This window comes from Pan troglodytes, chromosome 1 (assembly GCF_028858775.2).
Source record: "Pan troglodytes isolate AG18354 chromosome 1, NHGRI_mPanTro3-v2.0_pri, whole genome shotgun sequence".
NCBI lineage: Eukaryota > Metazoa > Chordata > Mammalia > Primates > Hominidae > Pan > Pan troglodytes.
Window position 1 is genome coordinate 6,121,470 of NC_072398.2, and position 23,332 is coordinate 6,144,801.

The 23,332-nt window shown below is 34.9% G+C and overlaps 1 pseudogene; it reads right to left on the reverse strand.

Moving 5' to 3' along the window:
* Positions 1–23,332, reverse strand: part of LOC101058256 (protein capicua homolog) — a 38,361-nt pseudogene that overhangs the window by 4,553 nt on the left and 10,476 nt on the right.

Sequence of the window (23,332 nt, forward strand, 5' to 3'; positions counted from 1 at the left end):
TAGTCTTGCTTGTGGATCCAGTAGTGACTTTACATTTTATATCTAAATAGAAGCTGGAGGCTTTGTTGGGTACTCATAGGCATAAAATATTATGTTATTTATTATAGAGTTAAATGCTACAAAGACAAATCTAATTAATAGGCCTATTTACCTTTTTAAGTTCTACTCATAATTTCTTCATAGTTTTTATGATAAAAGGTTGGATTTTGATTAGAACTCCCATGCTTTTGTGTCAGAATTAAAACTGGTATTAGAATAAATAATTCAAAAGCTAGAGAAAGAGTACAATGAGAAGCCATGAATTGCATTCGAATTATAATATTATGTCTTACAGATTTGGGGTATATGCTAAAGTTACCAAAGTTGTAGAAAATAAGGCCGGGCATTGTGGCTCACATCTGTAATTCCAGCACTTTGGGAGGCCGAGGTAGACGGATCATTTGAGGTCAGGAGTTCAAGACCAGCCTGGCCAACATGGTGAAACTCCGTCTGTACTAATAGTACAAAAATTAGCCAGGCGTGATGGTGTGCACCTGTAGTCCTTGCTACTCAGAAAGCTGAGGCAGGAGAATCGCTTGTACCCAGGAGGCAGAGGTTGCAGTGAGCAGAGATTGTGCCACTGCACTCCAGCCTGGGTGACAGAGTGCTATGAGTCACCACACCTGGTATGAGCCACCGTGCCTGGCCCACAATGACTTTTACACATGTTGTTAAATCATCTTACAGATTTTATAATTTGGGGGAAGAAAAGTTTTACTAAATGGTCTTTTAATGGAAACTCTACAAGAACCAGAATCTTTGCTTTGTTCACTTATGTATCCATTCCTAGGCCTAGAAAAATGTCTGACACATAGCGGCAATTATTCATTGAATAAATGGACCCAGCGATAGTACATTAGCTATGCTATATGCATACATTAAAGATGTAGATTATTGACTTTCAAAAGATAATTAATGTAACTTCTTACTGCTTCTGAACATGTTTGTGAGTTATATTGCTGAGGGACCTTTATCTTCTCATTCTTTCATCTTAACCCAGTGTTATAAAATTGAAATCACCAATATTATTCCATATCTAAAATTAATATCTACCTTGTAAAAAATATCACTCTGCTGCATTTGACAATAGACTTTTTAGGTAATAATGATGCAATCCATAGGGTTTTTTGGGGGCACAGAGGGATTCATGCTAACAGAACATTTTATTTTCTATTTTCCCAGAGCTGTAAAACATGAAATTGGGGTAGTATAAGGCATATTTTTACTCTTTTTATAATTTTTTCTAAAAAAAATTAGTGTTTGTTCCCTATATAACTTTTAACTTTATAGGTAAATATTTGTCTCTTTCAGCTCCAGTTTTATGTGAAATAGAGTTTTCAGATTTATGTAGCATGGAAAGTTTTAATACGTCAGAGTTACTGATTTTTGCCATTTTCTCAATTATTTCTTTTTTATCTTTAGTTGATTTTTTTGTAGTGACACATTTTGTTTCTAGTCTCATTTCCTTTTGTTTATATTCTATGTATATTTCGTTTTTGGTTACTATGAGAATTACATATAACATCCTAGAGTTATAACATTTTAATTTGAATTTATTTCAACAAGTTCAATCACATACCAAAATTCTACTGCTATACATATAGCTCTACTCTTTTTATGTTATTGATGTAACAAATTATATCTTTATTCATTGTATACCAGCTAACAGATTTACAATTACATTTTATGCATTTGCCTTTTAAATTATGTAGAAAATAAAAAGCAGAGTTAGAAACCAAAATTACAATAGGACTGTTTTTATGTTTGTTTATGTATTTACCTTTACCAGAGAGCTTTGTATATTCATACAGCTTGCTTATTTACTTATATAGTTATTGCCTAGAGTTCATTTATTTCAACCTGAAGGACTTAACACTTCTTGAATGGCAAATTCAGGGATAAATGGATTTTTTTTCAGTTTAAAAAAAAAATCCGGAAATGTCTTAATTTCTCCCTCATTTTTGAAGGATAAGTTTTCCAGCTATAGATTTCTCAATTGACAGGTTTCTTCATTATTTTAAATATATAATCCACTGCCTACTGGCCTTCAAGGTTTCTGCCGAGAAATCAGCTGCTAATGTTATCTGGATCCCTATCTGTGAGAGTTGCTCTTCTCTCTGAGTTTTCAACATTCTCCCATTATCTTTTGTTTGTTTGTTTTTGAGACAAATAATTGTACATATTCATGGGATACAGAGTGATATTTTGATACATGTATACAATGTCCAATGATCAAATAAGGATAATTAGCATATCCATCACCTCAAATATTTGTCATTTATTTGTATTGTGAACAGTCAACATTCTTTCTTCTAGTTTTTTAAATTTATAAACATTTAAATTTTATTACAGAAATTTAAATTTTTTGATTCTGAAAAAGTCATATATGTATGCAACATCGTTTTATCATTTATTTATATATTTATGCATCTTTCCTTTTAGTTTTGACAGAGATTTTCTATTTTATCATTATTTCAAAAGAACTCTTACCTGTATTTATTTATCAATTATATTTCCCTTGTTTTTTCCTAGTATATTAATTTATTTACTTATCTTCTAAAAATCCTCCATATAATCTGTTTATTTTGTTTCCTTTCTATAATTTCTTCAATGATTAATTCTGTTCTATTTTCCATTAAAATATTTAAATCTCATATGAATTTTTGTCAGATTAGAAATTTAGGGCATTTCTTAATTTCTCTATATTCTAGCTTTTGACTTTTTTTTTTCTGACCTAAGAGGTATTTAGAGCACATTTTAGATTTTTTATTTTGACTAATCATTTAAAAGTATACTAATCTTCAATTTAAATAAAAAACTGGTCTATAGTGACAAAAATTACAAATGAACCTAACTAATAAATTATCAGCTGTGTTTATATGTATAAGCATGCACAGATTTTGGTAAATATGTACATAGTATATTGGTGAGCTTATTTTTATCATTCTTAACTCATTGTGTAGTCTAAACGTTGGGGAAAAAATAAAATACAATAATCAGATGGTGTGAATAAGAAAATTGTTCTAATGTTTGTAAACCAAGCAACTTTTTAACTGCTCCCCTCTTCCTGATTGACTTCTAAAAGGGATTAATCCATATTGGGTCCTATCATATATGTCACGGTATAACATCTCCAGCTATAAAATGGAAATTTGAGAATAACTTTGCTGCTACTCAGATACATTTTATTTCAAAAACATACACTAAGATGTTGCTGTTGGATCTTTCCAAAAACATATTCACACAGAACTTTCAATCACACTGAGCCATATTTGAACAATCTTTCAAGGTCAGCTCTGGCATAAGCTAACATTATACCATTTAACTCAGAAATTTCTTTAGTATTTGATTAATGGGTTTATGTTTGATATGTAATGTAATTTTCTAATGCTAAATCAAGTGGTAATTTTGTTAGTCAAGTTGATTTAGTGGCTTGGGAAGAAAGCTTTTAATGTTCCCCTAATTTTTCTTACCTTTGACATGATCCTTCACATGTCTTATTTTGCTTACTGATTTTTCTTTTTTTTTTTTTTGAGACAGGGTCTTACTCTACCACCCAGGCTTGAGTGCAGTGGTGCGATCACAGCTCATTGCAGCCTTGACCTCCCAGACTCAAGCTATTCTTCCACCTCAGCCTCCCAAGTAGCTGGTACTACAGGCACATGCCACCAAACTTGGCTAATTTTTGTATTTTTTGTAGAGACAGAGTTTTGCCAAATTCTCAGGCTGGTCTGGAATTTCTGGGCTCAAGTAATCCTGCCTTGGCCTCCCAACATGCTGATATTACAGACATAAGCCACAGTACCTGGCCAGTTTTCTTTTTTAAAAAATCGATTGGTTTTTAATTTGAAGCCTTCCTTTTCATAGCTGTGCTCCTTAATTGGGAGCAAACATGAATGGACCACAACTTAGCCAATTTTCTATATACGATCTTTGCCATCCTAATTTAAAGGAATATTAATTCTTTCTTTTCCTCTTTCATTCCACAAACCTGTATTGACTACATCTAAGTTCTAAATGGTGCACTGGATGTTGAAAAAGTTGATGATGAGCAAGAACAAAATTCCTCCTTTCAGGAGACTTACAGTTCAATATGGGAAATATAATTTGTTAAAATATAAAAGTGCAATTGTGTTACATGCTGTACGAAGTACATGTTGACATGTGAGTATATAATAAATGGGCTGGAGGCCAGAGGATTGCCAAAGAGAATGGGCCTCCTGCTGAGATGAAAAGTTGAGCAGGGATTAGTTGGCGAAAGTGGAGGGATGATCCTTTCTAGGCAGGAGGAAGAACATGTACAGAATCTCTGAGGTGTGATGCAACAAAGTCTATATAAAAAACTGAAGAAAGGTCTAATGTGGCTTAAATACAGAAGCTAGTAGGAGAGGAGTTGAAAAAAGGCTGGAGAAGTAGAAAGTGTCTGCATTCTGCAGGAACTTATATTGTATAAAAAGAATTTCTCTTTATTCTATGTGCAATGTGAAGCCAATGAAGTGCTTTAAACAGGTGATGTGATTTGATTGAATTTATTACTTCACTTAACAAATATTCATTACATGCCCACTGTTTGTCAGATATTGCTGTAGCCCCTGGTGATACAGTAGGGAATAAAACAGGCAAAAATCCCTGTCCTCTTGCAGCTTATAATGGACTGCAATGTTTAATATGTCAGAGGAGGTCCACGGAGGAGTGACTTCTAAGCAAGAATCTGAAAAAAATGAGGATATCTAAGGAGGGAACAAATGGTTCAAAAGCCCTATAATTGCAAGCAGGCATGATGAAGCAATTGTAGTTGTCCTGACTCTCAACACCGTGGAACTCAAAGGAGATGGAAAGATTCTTTCTCTCCCTCATATATTTTCTCTCTTTCTGTCTATATATATAGAATATGAGACATTTCCCTGATCATTATGTGTAATTACAATTACATATATATATGTTTATATATTACATACATATATATATGTAATTGTAATTACACATAATGATCAGGGAAATGTCTCATATTCTTCTACTCAGAAATAAGCAATATAGCAATTACTGTTTTTTACATTTTACAGTTACAGTTTCAGAGAAAGTTTGATATTTATCTAAAATTTTTCAATGTATGAACTTTTTCATTTGGCAAACCATAATTGTACATATTCTTGGGATACAGAGTGATATTTCTTTCCATGTATAGAATGTGTAGTGATCAAATCAGGGTAATTTCCACTAATTTAAAATGCCACCTTTATGTTATTGTAATTTATATATATACTATACAGACACACACACACATATATATACATGTCCACATACAGTGTGTGTGTGCACATGTACACACATGCATATGTGTATATAATGCCCAGTATAAGCAATGTGCACAAATAAAATTAGCTAACAGAGATAGAATAGAGTGAGAGGAGAGGCAGATTAATCTTTGAGGAAAAGCACAATTTTATGGCTGAATGGAGAAAGCTGAGGTGGTTTCTAAGATGGAGAATAAGACGAAAAATGTAAGTACGTTGTCTGACTGAATTCAAGAAAGAAGGGTAAAAGAGAAGAAAGTAGTGGTCTTATCATTAAATGCCACAGAGAGGTAAAGATAAAAGCAACATATTGTTTTGGGTTTGGTAGTTTAAGGGTTACCAAATTCCGTTTTGGAGGAGGAACAGATTCCATGTCCACTAGAATGGAATGAACAAGAAATGGAGGAGGAAAATAGGTAGTTTTTCAAAAGTTTTCAAAAATATGAAAAGAAGAAATGAAATGGTACTTGGAAGAGATTGTTGAAATGGGAGAGACTATGGTGGCTTGTTTAGAAGCAGTTGAGATAGATCCAATTGAGATAGAGATATTGACTATATAAACAAAAGAATGACAAATTAATAGTGTAATGGATAACTTGACTTTGGCAAATATTGTGAATTTTTGTGAAAGTGCAACTAAAAGGCAATGTCACTCCAATAATCACCAGAGTAATCAATTTGCTTATTGCTGTCCCTTTAAATATAGTTCTCTGGTATCAACTAACATGTTTTTAACTAATGATGCTTCTTAAAGAAAAGGGAAAAGACCTTTTTCTTTCTTTCAGTCTTCAATGATTCACTGCTTCATCTCGCTCCACCAAAGATAAATGAAATCTGCATCTCTTATACATTAACAATGCATGACAATTTATAAATAGCTAAATTTTTGGAGCTAACTTTAAGTACCTGAATGGAATTTAATCAACCCACTAATCTCCTTCTCACTTCTCAGTTATTTATCAAGTTTATGTCAAGGGACAAGGAAAAATTATCCAAACATTGTTTAAAACAATCATCATTAATTAGTAACACTTATCCAGGGGGGTTTTTAACCTTTCCCCCACTCAAGGATTATTCTAATTTCAGAGTAGAATAAAAAATAAGTGCAGTGATGCTGACTCTTCCAAGCTTAACATTTCTCACAAGTCAATTAGCTTTGTACTGGGAGGAGGGTGTGAAGGGCTGCTTGCGGTAGTTGTGTAGCAGCAGCACAATGGCCGCAGACAGGGAAAACAGTTTCTAGGAATTCCTCGTATATAATTTTATATTTTTGACAAGATTAATGACCCATGCTCCCTTCCTCTCCATTTCTTTTTTTGGAATTCTGTTGGTATGTAGTTACTATATTTTATTAAAGGAAATTAGCCTTATCTCTTATTATATTTTATTAAAGAAAATTATTATATTATTCCTTTATATTTTTATTAAAGGATTTTATTATTATTAAAGGAAATTAGCCTTATCTCATATTTTTTATGACCTTCAAAGTAGTGTCTCTGCTTAAAAGTGTACCCTGGCCGGGCGTGGTGGCTCACACCTGTAATTCCAGCACTTTGGGAGGCCGAGGCGGGTGGATCACGAGGGCAGGAGATCGAGACCATCCTGGCTAACACGGTGAAACCCCGTCTGTACTAAAAATACAAAAAATTAGCAGGGCATAGTGGCGGGCGCCTGTAGTCCCAGCTACTCAGGAGGCTCAGGCAGGAGAATGGCGTGAACCCGGGAGACGGAGCTTGCGGTGAGCTGAGATCGCACCGATGCACTCCAGCCTGGGCGACAGAGCAAGACTCCGTCTCAAAAAAAAAAAAAAAAGTGTACCCTGAAGCACACATCAAGCGACATGTAGAGTTCATAAATTCTGGCCAAATGGTCATACCTCAAACCTCATCAGCACTAAGGCTCTTTACTTGCACTGACAAATATGAACGCTGGGGAATTTGGAAATGATATATAATATATAATATTATATATATAATAGATATATAATATTATATATAATAGATATATAATATATAATATTATATATATAATAGATATATAATATATAAGATATATGTAATAGATATACAATATATTATATATAATAGATATATATTATATAATAGATATATAATATTATTATATATAATATATTTTATTATATATAATATATATTATATAATATATATATTATTTATAATAGATATATAATACATGATAGATATATAATATTATATATATAATATATAACTTTCCATGTGATTTTCCTCTTAATTTTTTTCTAGCTGATCCATATGAATTCCTCTTATTAAGAAAAATAAAGCATCCAGGATTCAATGAAGAACTATCACCTTGTTAATCATTCAGAAACATGTTGCAGACTTAAGCCATTTTTGATATAGATACTGAAACAATTACTTGCTAAGAGCAAACTTGAAGGTATGGAGAAGGCCCTGAGTCATCTTCCTGAACTGAATGATAGTTAAGCTGAAAGTACGTATAAAATATGATTTTCTAACCACTTGCTCGCCAACAAGGAAGACTTTTAAGTAGAGCAGAACCTGAATAGACAAGACATTTCTTTCTTTTGGTAGAAAATGATTTACCATCACTGTCTAGTTAATTGTAGACTAGGTAATTTTAACTTTGTGATTTATTGCCGGAGACATTTTCTTCTGTACTGTAAAGTGTGTGTCAAAAAAAAAAAAATAGCGATTTTGGAGGATTAGGGGAGTTTGATAAATTGCCTGCAATTCTGGCAGTATGAACTGCATATTAATTTCTCTCTTTCAAGAACATTTTTATTTATTAATTCCTTACAAAAACTCCCTAAACTTTGGAACAGCTCTTAATTGCCTGTATTCTTTTTTTTCTTATTATGGTACTCTTCTAGAGATTTGGCTTGCATCTATGAATAAGCCAGGACATCTTCAGAAATTGTCTGATTAAAAACACCACCAATGGAGTTTCATTAAATTTGTATTGCTCTGACTAGTGAAACACACACATCTATGTTGCTGAGGATATTTTACTGCAGTTTGAGTTGCAATAATAGCTCTGTTTAAGATCCGTCAGTCACTTGAATCTTCTCTAAGGCTTTGTATGTTAGAAGTTAATTTGCTTTCTTACAAGGCCACATTCTATCTTGTAACTAAACAACTGAATTTTATGTCTTAGCGTAGATGGTTTATTACTTTCTGGTTTTTCTTTAGTAAGAATCCTATAAAAACACTGGTATTTTTCTCTGAGTTTAAAATTCAACACATGCCTACTGGTATAGTTAGGCTTTGTATCCCCACCTGAATCTCATCTTGTATTGTAATCCCCATAGCCCCCATAATCCCCACAGGTCAAGGGAGAGACCAGGTGGAGGTAATTGAATCATGGGGGCAGTTTCCCCTGTGCTGTTCTTGTGATAGTGAGTTCTCACGAGATTTGATGGTTTTATAAGGGATTCTTTCCCCTTTGCTCGGCACTTCTTCATGCTGCCTTGCGAAGAAGCTGGCTTGCTTCCTCTTTGTCTTCCGCCATGATTGTAGATTTCCTGAGGCCTCCCAAGCTGTGCTGAACTGTGAGCCAATTAAACTTCTTTCCTTTATAAATTACCCAGTCTTGGGCAGTTCTTTATAGCAGTATGAAAACAGACAAATACACCTACTATGTAAAACTTAAAATACAAAAAAACAAAACATTATCTCACTAACATAGGAGCTAATATTTTGGTGTACTTTGTTTAGTATTTTATATTAAAAATATGTACATATATATTTATATATAATTAAGAACATGTATGTACAATCGTGCATACATCATGTACATACATCTACTTAAGAAAATAGCTATGTAATATACCATTACTCAACTAGATTATAATTTTTTCTCCATTTCTTTATTGTAATTTATCATTTTCTACTTTTTTGTTTTCTCATTTTTATTGCATAATATTTAATTATGCAAAAAATACATTAAATACATTGAAAATATATAGTGTAGCTATAAGAATAAAGAACGATGGTAAAACAAATGCTAATACCCACTACCTGACTTAAAGAATATGATACTATTTTTTTCCAATTGAAATCCCCTCAACTACTCAGAATTACTGCTATCCCTTTTATCCTTTCATTAATTTTCTTCTAGTTTTCTCACATGTGAATCTATTTCTAAATACATTTCTTTATTTTGCAAGTTTTTGGACTTCATATAAATGTAACCATATTGTATATATTCTTCTTCAGCTTCTTTTTCACTAAACAATATGTTTTGCTGATACTTACATTCATATGTACAGTAATAGTTGATTTATTTTAATGGCTATATATTATTCCATTGTTAGAATACACCAGGATTTATTTTTACTTATTTTTTTTGCTGGAAAATTGGGTGTCTTTTTTATTTTTTGATATAACGAACAATGTTGTAATCATTTTGTATTTACTTCCTAGTCCACTCCTGTAAGTTTCTCTTGAGTACATACTAGCAATGAAGATGCTGAGTCACTGCATATACATACTCACAACTTTATTCTATAATGCAATATTCTATAAAGTAGCTGTATCAGTTTATACTTTAACCAGTAATGGACAAGATTTTCTGTTACTTCCCATCTTTGTTAATTATTACTTTTAGACTCTAACTTTTATCAGGCTCATGGATGTTAAAAGCATCTCAGGGTGGTTTTAATTTGCATTTATCTGCTCATCTATGAAGATGAGCTTCTTTTCATATAATTATGAGTCATTATTTTTGTTTTGCCTTCTTTTGTTTATGCATTTTGCTTGTTCTATGTCTTATTTTTCCTGTTGATTTTTGGGAGTTCATATATATTCTAAATGTATATTTATTCACTCATATATATGTTGCAAATATTACAGTTTATGATTTGTCACCTTATGATATCATCCAAATAGAGAAGCTTTATATTTTGATGTAGTCATATGTTCATTTTTCCTCCTTAATGCTTGTTTTTCTTGGTTCTATGACCTACCAAAAGTAACAAAAATTCTCATTTATTTTTAATCTAAATGTTTTAAGTATTTTCCTGGAATTCACCTTGAATTGATTTCTATTGGAGATAGTTATCCAATCTAATTTGCCTCATATGGATAACCACTTGTTCTATTACTGCTGTAACAAATTTCTACAAACTAAGTGACCTAAAATAACACAAACTTGTCATCTTACAGTGTACACAAGTCAGAAATCAGGCATGAATTTTAGTGAACTAAAATCAAGTTGTCGACAGGCATGTTTCTTTATGGCGGCTAGGGTAGAATCCATATCCTGGCCTTTTCTATCTTCTAGAGAACATCAACATTCCTTTTCTCATTGCCTCTCCTCTCTCTTTTTAAAGCTGGCAATGTCACATTTCTCTGACCATTCTTTCATTGTCATATCTCTCTCTGGACTCAGCTAAGAAAGGTTCTCCATTTTTAAGAATTCATGTGATTAGACTGGGCCCATCTGGATAACCCAGGAAGATCTCTCCATCTCGGTTTGCATCCTTAATCACATCTGATGAGACTTTATTGCATTCAGTGTAACATATTCACAGGTTCCAGGGTTAGGCATGGGCATCTTTGAGGGCCATTATTCTCCCTACCACATTATTTGCCTAGCATCTTTCATTACATTGTCCATCTATTTACTTACTGATTTCTAATGACATCCAAATCAGTTACAACATTTTATGTAAGCATTGTTTTTATTTTTATGTTATTCCACTAGTCTATTTTTCTACTCATGAATTATGGTACATGAGTTTATTTTTGCAACTTTAAGCTCAATAACATGTTTTAAGATTTCCTCAACTTTCTTTTTCCACTTCTTCAGAAGTTGACTCTTTTGGCCCTTTGGTCTTCTATACACATTTTAGAAATGCTTTGTTGAGGACTAAGAGGAACGCTAAGATTTTGATAGGAATTTCATTGATTTTTGAGTATATTGGCATGCTACAATGGTTAGTGTTTTATACATGAAAATAATATATCCCTTCCTCTTTTCCTAGTATCATGAGATGTTTGTTAGGCAGACATGAATATTGAGTTGTATCAAATGTGTTTTTCTGCATTATTGTGGTGGTGATATGATTTAGCTCCTTTAATTAGTTAATGTAATGAATTACATTTGTAGATTGCTCTAACTATTGAAACAAGCTTGAATTTCTGGAATAAGCCCAATGTGATATTTATTCAACAAATATTCATTGAGTATACCTAGTATGTAACATGCTTTAAGAATACGCCAGTGAACCAAACAGAAATATCTGACATTACAGAACTTAACATTCCAGTATTTGGAGACAGACGATAAAAAAGTGAACATGTATATTTACAGTTTGTCAAGGAATGATAAATGAAGACTCTTAAAGTAGATGGGGAATTGGGAGTGAAGTCTGTAATTTAAATAGGGTGGGCAGGAAAGCTTCACAGAGAATGGGACATTTAAGAATAGACTTGAAGGACAGGCAAGAGCAATCTCTATGTTTATATGGGAGAAAAGGTTCCAGGCAGATGCAGTAACAATGGCAAATATCCTGAAGTAGGATCATGCTGGAGTTTTTGTGGAGCAGCAAGGAGGCTAGTGTGACTGCCACAGAATCACCCAAGGGAAGACGAGAAGATCAGACCAGACCAGCACTTGGGCATCTAATGGGAAAAGTTTCTCAAGCCATCATAAAAATTTCACTTTTACTATAAATACTACGAGAAACCATGGGGTGTTTTACAGTAAGAAATGTGGCATAATATGTTACATGTTTTAAACAAACTCTATAGCTTCTGAGTTGAAATAGATTGTAGGGGCTCATGGCAGAAGCAGAGGGAACATTTAGGAGACTACTGTAAAGAATATCATGAAAAGAACAACGCTATGTAACATGCTTAAATGGACTGAAGAAGATGAATAAAATCAAAATGATGTTACCTTCACACCTTGAATCAGTACAATAAACCCCCCTCCCCAATCACAAAAGAAAAACTAAACACAAAAACCAGGCTTTGGTTGCTCAGACAATTTTACAGGTGAGTTCTAGCAAACAGGCAAAGAACGTTTAATTGCACTGTTACAGAAATTCTTCTGGAGACAAGAAAATAAGACACATCACCCAACCAATTTCATGATAAAAATGTCAATGTATAATAACAGAAAAAGTGGATCTCCAAAGAAATAAATTTATTTGGAAATAAACAAGGATTATAATCTGAGATATTTGTGCTATGATCAATCATAGGTGCATCCCAAGAGGTTGAGGTAAGGAAAATATTTAAAGACAAAAAGAAGTCTATGCAAGCTGTTTTGAAACAAACATCATTGGTCACAGGGCCTGATGCAGGAGCTGGTGTTAACTTACTGGCAGAAACAGCCATTGCTAGGCAAGTGTTCTTGTGAGGGTGGCTTATCTGAAATGCTGCAGTCTTGAGGAATTTTTTATGATAGGTCCTATTATAGAGACACCTACAGGGTGAGCTGGACAAACAGAGTGTGCTGGGTGGGCAGAAATTTCTTGTGAGTTTATAGAAAGTCCTTGTGATAGTGCTTATCGTGGACACACACACAAGATCCCCTTTTTCATGACCCGGCTCCACTTTGCTTTGGGTCTGATGTAAGTGACTTTGCCTTGTCATTGGCAACTTTCACTGTAGTATAATCTGCACATTAAAGTTACCTAACAATAGTACAAAGAAAGAAAATTAAAGGTATATCTCTTTCAAAAAGATAAACCCCAAAATTGTTAGGAAATTGTAGTGAGTATAAAAGATAATTCATTATAATAGACATCTCAAGCTTCACAGAATTCTGACCTTTGCTACACTCTCATCCACAATCTTTTCTCCTAGTAAATGGCAGCTCCTTCTGTTAAGTTGCTGAGGCTTCTTATTGCTTTTTTCTTCAAATAACATTCAGAACTGAACAACTGTAATCATCCTAGTCCATACAATTGTTATATTTTCATTTAAAGAAGATCAATGTGTGATTCTTTTTTTATATATTTCTGGACAATTCTTTATATTTTAATAGTCAGAATTTGATCAGGAAAACAGAAGACATCCTATGTATTATAATGATAAAAGTTTAATATTAATTAGGGCCTTATGCTATTATTGGAAGAGCTTGGTGAATAGATATTAGAAAAGCAGCTAGACAAAATCAGAAGAGGTCTGTTTTATATCAGAGATCTTAGCCTGACAGTCTAGAGTGTGGGCACAGAACCCAAGCTTATAGGAATTTCTGAAAGATCTGTAAATCTTATCCAGATGGACAGTGGGAGCTCATAAAGAATTCTGCAAGCCATCACATCTGTCAAACCTGCTATGTCGAATCCTTAAGCCTGCTTTATGTGAAGACCTCCTCTTCACGCCTCACTTCCAGCTCTCATGAGTTTCTTTCATAGGCAAACCCAAACCTGGAACAATGTGCCTGAAGGCTTCAGGTGAGACAGTACCCAGACTTAAATAGGAGGGGAGCCATGGTGGAAGTGGCCATCCAGTACAATTTTCTTGGTCTTTACTCATAGTTTTGATTCCTTAAAAAAATTAACCACATTAAAATATGTGTTTCATAATCTACACCTAATAATACAAATATTTAAAGTCTTTTCAAGTTTGAATACGCTACCCATGTTGCTGCTACCCCCATTTTGTGTGTGTGATTTTTGTGTGTGTGTTAGAAGCTCATGACCTTTGAAACCTGCTCTTATGAGCTTGCTTTGATGATTTATTTGTCCAGAGAGGATTTTTTTTCCGACCTAGCATTTTGGACTGCTATCAACCTGAGACCACTTTGAATTAAATTCTCAGCTTGCATATTTGGAAGCCACACAGATTGTGTGAGTTCAGGCTGAAACCTGTTTGAGAGCTGGATTCTGGCTATAAACTCCACAGGGAACATTTTCTCTCTCCACTCAGAGCTGAGACCATAGGGAAATTTATTTGCTAGCTCTCTTTGAAGGTTTATTTAATTTATTTTTTTGATTTCTAGTACACGTGCTCACTGAAGGTGTAATACTTATGTGAGAATCTCAAAATCAGTTGTGTTCTTTGTATGACCCTGGTTTTGTTTCCTCCTGCTCTCTTACTTTCGGTGTGTCTCAGTATGTCTGCTCAATATGTCATCTTAAATTTCAACTGAGGGTGGATCTTCTTCCCAGCTCACTCACATGGTTCTTAGCTAGATTCAGTTTCTCTCCATTTGTAGGACTGAGGACCTCAGTTCTTCACTTAGGGTTGGCTACAGGTAATCATCAATTTCTTGTAACAGGACTTACACTGGGCCACTGACAGCATGCCAGTTGGCTTCATTCAAATGAGAGGGCAAGAGAAAGAGAGAGGGAGAGGGCACAAGATGAAATTCACAGTATCTTATAATCTAATCTCAGAAGTGGCATCTCATTACTTTTGTTCTATTCTATTCAATAGAAACAAGTACCTGGGACCAGCTTATACTATAGGAAAGAGATTATATAAGGGTATAAATACCAAGAGGTAGAGATCATCAAGAGCCATTCTGGTAGCAGCCACAATATCTTATCCGGAATATTTCTTATTCAGGCCTTCAAATGTGCTGTCTTTTCTGGTCTAATGGAAATGAACCTTCCTTCCATACAATTTCTTCTCCTAAATTGTACTCTGGCTCTCTTATCACATACAAATGTCTATGTTAGGTATTTGTGTCTGTCTTGATTCTTGGTAGGCTTTTAAACTCTGTGAATGTTGGACTGTGATGTAGACATCATTTCACCGCACACTCTGTAACCACCAAACCTTAGCAGCTTATTCAGTAAGCACATACTTGGCTCTTAATGAGTATTGCTTAAATTGATGAATTGAATTAGTATTTTACCTTCTCTGTTGCTTAGCTAAGCAGAAGAATTTGTCATTTTTTAAATTTAGTGACTGGTTCTATTAAAAGTTACCTTTGTCTATATCATTTTGTTATACTAAAGGACAAATGTATAAGGTCAAAAAACATTCTCAAGATTTTGTTTAAACCACAGCCCTCAGTTGTGTATATTTATCTCTTGTTTTCATATGCAAGATTTCTCCTGAAATGGGCAACAATTACAAGAGTTTTTTTTCCTCTTCTGAACTAAGAAAATAAATATTTAATTCACAAGTTTAGAAAAGTGAACCTGAAAAATCACAGGGCTAGGTGGGTTATGAGGCCTACTGGTACATGATAGTGTTGAATGTGGATTAGAATGAACTCCGTGGATTAGAATCTCAGACCATAGGCAAACATTTACTTGTTTTAGAATAAGCACATTTGAGTCTGCAATAAGTATTACTATTTTTAAGTTGAAAATGTAATTGGTTTCTAATAATAACCATATTGGCTAGCATTATTTCAATCGTGTTTAATGTTTTCCAATGTCATTTCATGTCAGATATCTCTCTTGATTCTTAGTAACAATTTGGACAAGACAGCAAATGCTATTGTCCAAGTTTTCTAAAGAAGAATCTGAAGTGAAATGACATCAAGAGACCTATCAAGACTTGTATCCAGGAAAAGGTAAATCTGAGCTGAAATTGTAGCCCTTGTAAATTACCTACGTGACATACCAGATAGTGTTCATGATCCATTTAGTACTCTGTTCTAAAAATGAGACAATATCCATTTATTCACTTGTTCATTTATTTAGTGTTTGTTCAGCCCTTACTGCATATTCCAGGCACTATTCTGACTGTGGCAGGAGTGAACAAACAGGCATGGTTCTTACTTGCATGTAAGTACAGTCTTATAGTGAAAACAAGTGTTAAACAACAAAATCTCCCAATTATTTTAAAATTATAAACTTGATTCGATACTATGTGGCTATATAATTGTTCCTAATTTGGTTGGAGAAGGGAGGCAGTTAGGGAAGCCTTCCCTGAGTTAGTGCCATTTAACCTGATTTATGATAGATGATAAGTAATTTGTCAGGGGAAAAATACTCCAGGAATGAAGAACAGGTACAAAGGTCAGGTTCTGGGAAGAGCTTGTCTTGGTCCAGGAACTAAAAAATGTTAGAGTGGCTGGATCTGGGAAAGAGACAAAGAGTTATTAAATGAGGCAGCAGGCTTCAGCAGGTGCCACATTGCTCAGGGCCTTGTAGGCCATGCTAAGGATTTGGGATGTTAATGTCAGTACAAACAATTGAGTCATAAGCAGACAGTAAAAGCATGATTCCATCAAATGTTATTCTCTAAACAGTAATTTTATAAATACAGGTTAAATGTGTGTGGTCCCAGCTACTCAGTATTCCTTTTCAACAAATATTAGGTGCCTACTATTAGCCAGGTACAGCCCTTAGCTACTTTGAATGAAGCATATATTACAAACTGGCAGAATTTCTTAAACAAAGAATCTAAAGTTGTTTATACACCATAATCTCGGTATTTTATAAATTTCTTGAAATTATTTTTATTTACACTGCTTTGCAGAATTTTAACTGGCTTTGAAATAAACAATGACAATAGTCCTCCATGTTACTAGTTTCAAATTTTCCCAATACCTACTAAGACATTACTTAATCCACAGATTTACTGTCAATAGTTTGTATCAAATTGTGGTAACATATTTGAAATTAATATTTCAAATTAAAGCAAAATCACAAATTTATACTTTATATTATGAATGAGATTCACAAAAGGAGCATGATAATATATTCTGTTGTCATCGCATACAAAATAATAACATATAGAGTATGAATCAATAATTTTTCAAATACAAAGCTATTACAATTAGGAATACAAAGAAATCATAATTAGGAATACTTCTACAATATTAACACACAATAGTGGTAACACTTGCGAAATGATGGTGGTTTTTTTTTTGTTTGTTTTGTTTTGTTTTGTTTTGTTTTTCCCGACAGAGTCTTGCTCTTGTTGCCCAGGCTGGAGTGCAATGGCGTGATTTTGGCTCACTGTAAACTCCACCTCCTGGGTTCAAGCGATTCTCCTGCCTCAGCCTCCCTAGTAGCTGGTATTACAGGTGCCTGCCACCACACCCAGCTAATTTTTGTATTTTTAGTAGAGATGGGGGTTTCACCACGTTGGTCAGCCTGGTCCCGAACTCCTGACCTTAGGTGATCCACCAGCATCGGCCTCCCAAAGTGCTGGGATTACAGGTGTGAGCCACTGCGTCCAGCCAGTGGTGGGTCTCATATCTCAATGTGGACTTTTACTAACTCTCGATGCCTCAGTTTCCTCATCAGTTGAAAGGAATGAATGAAAGATATGTGTTTTTCATATTACCAGGTAGATGATAAGGAGATTTTAATTTTCTTTTTTTTTTTAACTTTTATTTTAAGTTTAGGGGCATTTGTTACATAGGTAAACTGGTGTCACAGGGGGTTATTGTACAGATTATTTCATCACCCAGGTATTAAACCTAGTACCCAATAGTTATCTTTTCTGCTTCTCTTCCTTTTCTCACCCTCCACACTCAAGTAGACCCCAGTGTCTGTTTTATTCTTTGTGTTCATGAGTTCTCATCATTTAGCTCCCACTTATAACTGAGAGTATGCTGTATTTGGTTTTCTGTTCCTGCATTAGTTTGCTAAGGATAATAGAAGGTCCATCCATGTTCCAGCAAAAGACATGATATCATTTTTTAATGGCGGCATAGTATTCCATGGTGTATATGTACCACATTTTCTTTATCCAATCTGTCATTGATGGGCATTTAGGTTGATCCCATACTTTTGCTATTGTGAACAGTGCTGCAATGAACATTTGTATGCATGTGTCTTTATGGTAGAATGGTTTATATTCATCTGGGTATATACCCAGTAGTGGGATTACTGGGTCGAATGGTAGCTCTGCTTTTAGCTCTTTGAGGAATCACTATTCTTTGCACAATGATTGAACTGATTTGCACACCCACCAACAGTGTATAAGCATTCCCTTTTCTCCATAGCCTCACTAGCATCTGTTATTTTTTGACTTTTTAATGATAGCTATTCTGACTGGTGTGAGACGGTATCTCATTATGGTTTTGATTTGCATTTCTCTAATGATCAGTGATGTTGAACTTTTTTTTTGTATGTTTGTTGGCTGCATGCATGTATTCTTTTGAAAACTGTCTGTTCATTCCCTTTGCCCAATTTTAATGGGGTTGATTGTTTTTCTTTTGTAAATTTCTTTACATTCGAAATGTTTTTATTACTAAGTTGAGCTGCCTCATTCTTAGTATGGTTTTTCACTTTAAAAAGCATAAGGGTGGACATGGTGGCATATGCTAGTAATCCCAACTACTGGGGAGACCAATACAGGAGGATTGCTTGAGCCCAGGAGTTCAAGACTATAATGTGCTATGATCATGACTGTGAACAACCACTGTACTGCAGCCTGGGCAGAGTGACATAGTGAAACCACATCTCTAAAAAAAGAGAAAATGTAATTTAAATCTTTAAATACATATGTATATGTGTGTATATATGTATATATATTGCATATATCAAAAATGGTTTGTAGTTTCCATTCACAGCACATAGTAAAATGTCTTAACCTCCTCCCTCCTCCCTATGTGTGTTTTTCTAAGTGTGCGTCTTTTTTACCTTAATTTTTCTCTTAGTGTCTCATAGTCTTCCTAGGTCTCCCTCTTTCTTCTGTCTTTCACACACACACACACACACACACACACACACACACGCGTACACACATGTACCTTGAAAAATAGCTTTTCTTTTTCTTAAAACTTCCCAAAGCTTTCATAAAATTAGCCCTCAGGCACTCTTACGTATCTCATCCACTCTTCTTCCTCTCTCCCCTTCCTGAAGCCATTTGTAACTTACTCTATTACACTAGGAAGGGGAAGCAAATATTCATATTATTTTCTTGTTATATCCTTAGCATTACTAGACCTTTGTGGTTTCTATGGATGAGGGACATAATATTTATTGATTTATTCTAAACTTCAGTCACTCATAATATACCCTTTTATTCCTCCTTCTTCTGTGATATTGGGAGTGTATAGTTGTCATTGTGACAAACCCTTTGCTGTCAGTATCTAAAGTGGGAATATAATTGAGGACTAGATGTTCCTGTTTTTTATCCTACAGGGCTGGCATCTCTAATGCTGAAAGTACAACAAAGTGCAGTGGTAGTCACTGAGTGTTCAGCAATGATGGGTCATCACAAGAAAAGGAGATCGTCTTCCCATTCCTATCAATGACCTCATCTCTACCAGATATATAACTGGAAAAACAATGCATTTGCTTAAACATCCACAGTGAGCCACACTTGTTTGATGTTATGGGGAAATGATGGAGAAGCATCCTTGTTTATTAAGGATCCAATTTTGATAGGCTGAGGCATATTTTTCCTCCCAAGTCTGCACATGGTCATGCATTAAATATTAATGAGCATCTTCTCTCTATCAGGATTTGGGGGATATGTTCACCTCTTGGGAGGTGAACATGATAAATAAGATCCTTTCTCTCATGTAGCATTCTCTCCATTCTTTTTTTTTTTTGGATAGGGACTAGCTCTGTCACCTAGGCTAGAGTGCAGTGGTGCAAACATGACTCGCTGCAGCCTTGACCTCATGGACTCAAGTGACCCTCAAGTGATCCTCTTGCCTCCACAACATCCAGCTAACTTTTAAAAAATTTTTTGAAGAGAAGGTTTTGCCATGTTGCCTCAGCCTCCTGAAGTGGTGGGATTACAGGTGTGAGCCGCTGCACCTGGCCACATTTTCTTTCCATTCTTATGGAAGGCAGTAGTCAGCAAAACAGTTAATCAATTGAGAATATATTAGGTTGTTATAGGAACCATGAAAAAATAAAATAGAGTGTGTAAAGAAGGCTTGATGGCCAGGAAGCTTTTACAGGGAAGTGACATTTGAACTGAGACCAAATACTTAAAGAAGCCAGTTCTTTGAAGAGTTGACGGGAAAGTATTCCAAGAAGTGGGAATGGCAAGGGGAAAAGACTTAAGATGTAACCTCAGAATGATTAAGGAGGAGCATGGTACAAGAGGATGTCAGAAACATAGCCAGGAAAGAGAGCTATGCTTAAGTATTAGGATTTTATTCTTTGCAAAGGAAAAGCCCATTGAAGCTTTAAAGCAAGGACCTAGGAGTTAACATAATTTTTTAAGGTACCTTAAAAATTTTGCTGAATGAAGAATTCATTGAAGTGAGTCAGGAATGTATGATTTTGGACAACTGACACAATGCCTGAGGCATAGTTTCTTCATATGGAAATTGGAGACAATGATCATATCTACCTTAGCGGATTATATAATGAATTATTTTCCTAGGGCTCCTGTAATAAAGTACCACAAACTGGGTAACTTAAGCAACAGAAATTTATTGCCTCACAATTCTAGAGGTGAGAAGTCCAGATCAAGAAGCTGGCAGGGCTGGGCTGCCTGAAAAGGTGCTAAGGAAGGAACTGTTCCAGTCCTCTTTCTCTCCTTCCAGTAGTTCCTTGGCTTGTGACAGCACAGTGTCAATTCTCATATGGCATCCTCCCCGTGTGCCTGTCTCTATGTCCAAATCTCCCTTTTATTTAAGGACAGAGTCACAGTGGATTAGAACACCCCCATAACATGAAGATTGCATGAAATTATATACATAAATAATTCAACAACATAGCTTCCAAATAGAAAACACTCAGCCTTTGTCATCTCATCATTATTTGTTTCCACCTTTGTATTATTGGTATAGCTCTAGTCTTTTGAAAGGTGCAGTTACTCATCTTTGTGTTTTCCACTCCTTTATAGCAAAGTGTAAGGTGCTTTTGCAAAATCCAGTACTGCATATTTGAGAAATGCTTTTTATTCCTACACATACTGCATATACTGTTACACAATTCGATTTTGTAGGTCTAATGAAGTTGGTCTTTCTATGAGTTCCTATGGCTAAAAATAGTCACAATTGTGTACTCCAGTAAATTGTTAGAATGAAGGAAAATAGTTTGAGTGAAATTATCAATCTGGTTTTTCTGACTTCAGCTGTGTGTCATGTTTGGTTAGTCAAGAGAAACATCTAATGTGCGGCCCCTGGAGGACAGCTGATAAGTAAGCATACCAAGTAGAATGGCTACTGGAAAAAGTGTGCCAGCTAGAGAGAGAGAGAAAAGAGAGAGTTAATTTACCATTTGCTCAAGTAAGGAATGATCCACAAATTCAACAAAATCTAAGTAGTCTTAAAGGACATGTCATTGACAGATTTATCTTCTAGTCTCCCACTTTGTCTAACACTGCTTCAAAACAAAGCAATTTACTGAACCCAGTGGTCTCATTATTCTGGAGGTTTATAAGGTTAAAAATACCTGGAGTTTTGGGAGCAGCAATAGCACTGAAGTGGGATATTAGTAGTGATGCGTGTGTTTGCAACACCTGTGAACACACAGAGACTGAAGCTTGAAGGCTGATGACCCTAAGTTAGGGGAAAAGATAAAACTTTTTATTAGATTTTTTTAATGTCAAGAAGAAAATTATTTATCTCCACATTTCTTGAATATTATCCTCTTACAATTAGGTCAATGATTCTCACCCCAGTTATATATTAAAATTACCTGGAGATATATAAAAACTATCAATGTTCTACTCTTCTACAGATTAAATGATCATCACTGAGGGTGGCCCTCCAGCAACCAGGTTTGAGAACCACTTCAGACCAGAATTTTTCTCTGTGCCACTCAGTAATGACAATGATAACTGTAGGATATGCAAATTGCAGAAAGACAACTGCAAATGATTTCGCTTATCCCCAAACAGCTGAACTATCTTAAGCCTCATGGCTACTTTAGAGTGACCAAATCCATGTAGACGCCAGAAGTTGTGTCATACACCTATTTCAAGGGACACATAGAATTTACCTATATATACCTACCTCAAGGGTCATGTCGGTTTACCATTCCCCTAAACAACAGCTTAATAGTATAAACTGCTGAACTGCTGTCTGCCTAATATTTATTGTGGCTATACTTCTTCTTTTCTGTATTAAAGGCCACTGCTTCTCCCAGCTTGCTCTTTGTTCTCCATCATCTGTTGTAGGTCACTTGTGCTTTCTGTTTTTAACACCCATGTTGCTGAAGTCATTTCTCCAATTCATGATCCATGAAACTACTTCAGCAGTGAAAATGGCACCCCTCAGTTTCAAGTCAACATTTTTATATTTCCCTCTAGGTCAAGATCAAGCTATGGAAGAAATCAGGATATGTCAATTTTCTAGAGCAGCCAAGTTTTCTAAAAGTCTACCTAGCCATGTAGTTATGTAGCCTCACTCTCACTTAAACAAAGAAAATTAAAAAGCACACCAGAAAAGACTTTTCTTGTTAAAAACACATGTTTATTGTAGAAAATATAGTAAGGAAAAAGAAGAAAATATAAGGCAACTAGAATTTCTCTAGTTAGAGATAACTATTATTTATTTGAGTGTGTGTATATATCTATATATATAAAGACATTCAGCTCTTATGTACTAGATACACACATCTACTGTTTCATAAGCTTTTTTCACAGAATAGATTATAATCAGTTTGTTATCACCACAACATTTTCTTCTTGAAGACCTTCTGGAATGAGGCATTTGCTTTTCTATCTAGAGACCCTATCCTTTCAAAAGGCCCTTTCTCTGTGGAAAGAGCTATTCTGGCCACAGTTACTGCCAAGAAACGAGGTGTTAGAAAAGGCCTAAATTTAAGTGCAGAACTGCTGTGTTTTGATGAATATTCTGTTGTTTTGAGAGGAGGTAGAAGCATTCTCAGCTTCAGGATATTTGCTCACTACTCATTAGTTTCTCTGAGAAGTAGCAAACTTCAAAGGTTAAGTATGAAGAGATGAATTGTGTAATGCCTAGATGTCAGTAGCGGAGAAGGTATTTGAGCAAATTCAGAATTTTATCCCTGTCTCCATGGGCCTAGTGTGAAGAACAGTCATTTGTGTAAGTGGGTCTTTGTGTATATGGTACTGAATCAGGTCACTGAGTCAGAAACTTAGAGCTGTAAGGAAAGTGAGGTGCTCTCCAGTCCAGTGTTCTGGAATTTCTTCTGCAGTGGCCCCCAACAGCAGGTGGCAGCCTCGTCCTTG